This window comes from Lynx canadensis, chromosome D1 (assembly GCF_007474595.2).
Source record: "Lynx canadensis isolate LIC74 chromosome D1, mLynCan4.pri.v2, whole genome shotgun sequence".
Lineage (NCBI taxonomy): Eukaryota > Metazoa > Chordata > Mammalia > Carnivora > Felidae > Lynx > Lynx canadensis.
In genome coordinates this window covers 34,583,798-34,588,151 of record NC_044312.2, presented here as the reverse complement: position 1 = coordinate 34,588,151, position 4,354 = coordinate 34,583,798, and positions in this window count along the sequence as shown.

Sequence of the window (4,354 nt, the reverse complement as noted above, 5' to 3'; positions counted from 1 at the left end):
TGGAGTAACCTTACAGTGTTGAAGAAGCACTCTGGAAATAATGTTATCTATTTATGATGTCTACTACAGCTGAAGTATTTAACTCTTTAAATTCACTGTCTCATACACAGGTATTTTGAGAGTATCAATGCAGTTGAAATGGCTTTTACTACTCTTTTTCTTTTCCATAATATATTTATTTTTTTCAACTTAGCTCTTATGATTTACATACTAGAAACAATAACTTATGCAGAAAGAGAGATATTGAATCATGATAAGCTAGATATGCAAAATGTGGGTTTCTTTCATTTTCTTTTTTTAAATTTTGTTTTAATGTTTATTTACTTTTGAGAGAGAGTCAAGCATGAGCGAGGTAGAAGCATAGAGAGAGGGAGACACAGAATCCAAAGCAGGCTCCATCCAGGCTCTGAGCAATCAGCACAGAGCCTGACATGGGCTCGAACCACAAACCATGAGATGACCCGAGCTGAAGTCGGATGCTTAACCAACTGAGGCACCATCATCCCTCTTACATTTTCTAAAACTGACCTCATGTTGCTTTGGAATCCCTACTCCTAAAATCAGAAGGAAACAAGAAAAAAAATTAACTTGCTAACTAGAACTCAGTCTTCTCTACTTTCCACAATTTCTGTGTGAGTAAATGTCCAGTTGATTCATAGAACTCTCTAATTGAGTGTTATCTCCCCAGGCAAGAGGCATCATCTTTCACCACTCCTTTCCAAGATGTGTCTGGAGGCAGTTGGAAAATTATGTATTCTTATGGTGGTGACAAGGGGAGAGGAAGACTGGTTTTTGTGATGTCCTTGGGACATCACAGTGTCTTGTACCACCTGTCAGCATTATCTCTCTTCTTGGTTATCAAGTGTCAACACCTGGTACAACTCAGTGGTGTTTGTTGACTCTGTCAATGCAGGTAGATGACCACCATCCCTCCCTGAGTGGAAAAGCCACTTCAGGTGCTCTCTCATACTACAGATCCTCTGAGATATGGTGTGTGAATCTTCTGAAATCCCTTCCTTTTGTGCCATCACCAGCCACCCACTAGCAACCCCCATATTCTGAGTAAACTTGAAGATTCCCTAAACCTGCAAAGCATGGCAATGAGGAGGCACAGTCTAAGGCCCAGTGTCGATATTCTGTTCACCAGTACTTTTGTTCCTATTTCCAACTTGTTGAATGGAGTAGGGAGAAGCCCTACTAATAATTCCTGATTTGACCCCATATGAATTTCTTTCAAAAATTTTTGGTTTTGCTTTCAAACTGATGAAAAATCATTTCATTTGTATTTATTTTCTATAAATTATTGTGGAATATATAATCTTTGCAAAATAGAATGGCTCCGGGAATTCTGGTACCTGACATTTGTTTTAGTTCTACAAAATGAAATTCAGGTATGTTCATGTCCCGAAGGCTAAGTGGTGAATGGCAATTCTGTTATAGTGTATATATCTGTTTGACTATACCTAAGAGTTATATCATATTTTGTGATTCTGAGGCTGATGGGATATATATAATCCAAATGCTATAGTCTTCAATGTATGTTTGGAAAATATTGAATCATAGTCAGATTTAGCTTTGTGTATTTAAGATTAAGTTAAAAGAGGGGTGCTTTACTCTCTCAGCCTTATTATCATCTGCAACTATGCTCCAATAGTGAAGACAATGGGAATTACTAGAACATTTGCAACTCTGTCTCTGAAGAACATGGTTGTTCTGCTGCTGTATCCTGATTTTGCTTTCTCTAGCTTTTAGATGAATAAATCTTATTTGATTACCTGTATCATATCTGTTGATGGTTTTGGACTTACCGCCATTCTGAATTTATTATTGATGTTTTTCAGTACAGTGGTTGAGGTATTCTTGTTTATAGGTAATTGCTTAAAGATAAAGACTTACCCATGTGAGGGTGTTCCTCAAATGGTTGGTTGACTGATGGATACATGTATTTTGGATTATTTGACATTATGATGTTCTATGAATCCAAAAATCTTTTGAATTTCTATGCAATATATATTAATGTTATCTTTAGCAATAAGAACACATTCTAAAGCATCAATCAATAATAGAATTAATATTCTGTTACTTTCCTTAACTATGAAGTTCTTATGGAAAATTAATTAATTAGGCTTTCCCTCATTCCACTATTATATTCCTTTAGTATACTAAGTGCTCAATTAATTTATTTGTACATGTACGTGAATATACATCAGCATGAGTAAATAGAACAAGCTCTTTAAAGTACATTAGTAAACCTCTGAATTATGGTGATACTCTGCCACCCAGCATTCTACTTATTATAGACTTTGGTCATTTTTTTCAATTAACTGTCATCAATTATAGTCCCAGGGATTCTAATTTAGATTCAGACAATTCCAAAAATTATGAAGAAATTCTTTAAGGTCAGATGAAAGTGGAGATGGCTATAATGATTTTAATACATTTTAGAGATTTTTGAAAGACAATCTGGGACAACTTAAATGCAGACAAATTTTACCATGACCCTCTGAAAGAAATTTAAAAATGGTGGGGGGAGGACATCAGTGACTCCTCTCCTTTTCTTCCACCCCATGCATAAGCAAATTTTGCTGCCAAAACCTTTAACATATTCCACAAAATGATGTTGTTTTACATCCTTTACTATCCTCCAGACAACCATTATTTCTCTCCTGAACTATTGCAATCACCTCCTAACTGGTCTTCTTGCTTCACCTTTGCCTTCTTAGTTCATATTAGAGCAGTATAAGTTATCCGTTAAAAATATAAATCAGATTATAACAGCCCCCTGCTTAAAGCCCCGCCGTGTTTGTAAATAACACAAAATAACATAATTAATTCTTACTATAGCCCACAGCACTCTCATGATATAAGGTTCCTGACTATCTTTCATCCTTTATTCCTACACTTTTTTTTTTTCTCAATTCACTGTAGACACACAGGCCTCCTTGACATCCCTTAAACACATCTATCTCAAGGCTTTTATTTATTTTTTTTTAATTTGTAAAGTTTATTTATTTATTTATTTATTTTGGGAGAGACAGAGAGCGCGAGTGGGGGAGGGCCAGAGAGAGGAGACAGAGAATCCCAAGCAGGCTCCTCATGGCTAGCACAGAGCCCAACGCGGGGCTTGAACCCATGAAACCATGAGATCATGACCTGAGTGGAAACTGAGAGTCTGACGCTCAACCAGAGCCACCCAGGCAACCCGTAAAATTGTAATTCTTGCTCATGTCACAGTTCACTATGGTTCAGCAGTGGTCATTGGGAAGGGGGAGGGGGGCTTAGTCTGTTCTATAGGGAGCTGAGTCCGATGCAAAAGCAAAAAAGCCTTTATTCGAGCTAGCTCGAGCTCAATCCCCTACCTGCACCAACGCAGCGGGGTTGAGATACCCCGGGGAGAGAGAGCTAGAGAGAGTGAGTTTCAAAAGGACAAAGGTTTTATTGGGGCCTAGGGGCAGTTGGTGAGGTAATGGCTGTGGCCTCAGCTGATTGGCTGGGGAAGGGTCTGAGTCCTGTTAGGCAGGTGAGGGGGGCAGTTACTCAAGGGGAGGAGGTGTGGTCAAGGTGAAGGACACAGAACAAGATGGAGTCAGCTGGCAATAGGCCCGCCCTTTCATTCCCCCCTTGTCATGTAGCTTACAGACCCAATCAAGGGACCGGCTGCATTTATGGTGACAAGGGGAACAGAGTTTGGAGGTTTACACAAAGTTCTGGGAAGCAAGTGTCCCTGGGGTGGCTCTGGGAGGTCTGATTAAGTATTGTCCCCGAGCTAGTGTCTATGATGTTTTGGGGGGCGTGGGGACTCCCGGCAGCATGAGCAATGACAAGCAGAGTTAACAGAGTTACCAATATTAGGTGGGTCGAATGCACTGTAGCTTGAGCTTGAGCGGGTTGTGTTGGTCCCGACTGATGGCCCATTGCGTGACGAAGTCCTTCCGGATCGAGGAGGGGTCCGCTGGCTGAACGTGGGTATGATGGACCCAGGTCACGATGCTGTCTACTTTGAGAGCGGTGGGGGTTGTCAGCACCACGATGTAGGGTCCCTTCCAGCGCAGCTCGAGGGTCTCTCGGTGGTGTCTCTTGACGTAGACCCAGTCTCCCGGCCTGTACTGATGAGGTGTCGGGGTTGGGCCAGCCTCGTAGATGGCACGGAGGCGCGGCCAAATGTCCTTGTGCGCCCTCTGGAGCCCTCTCAAGGAAAGAAAAAGTTCTTGATCTTTAAACTCAGCAAGAAGTTCAGCCCGAAGGTTGGGAATAACAGGGGTGGCCTGCCAAACATGATCTTGTAGGGAGTAAAATCCAGAGTGTAAGGAGTGTTTCTAACCCGGTAAAGGGCGTGCGGTAGGAGAGTCACCCA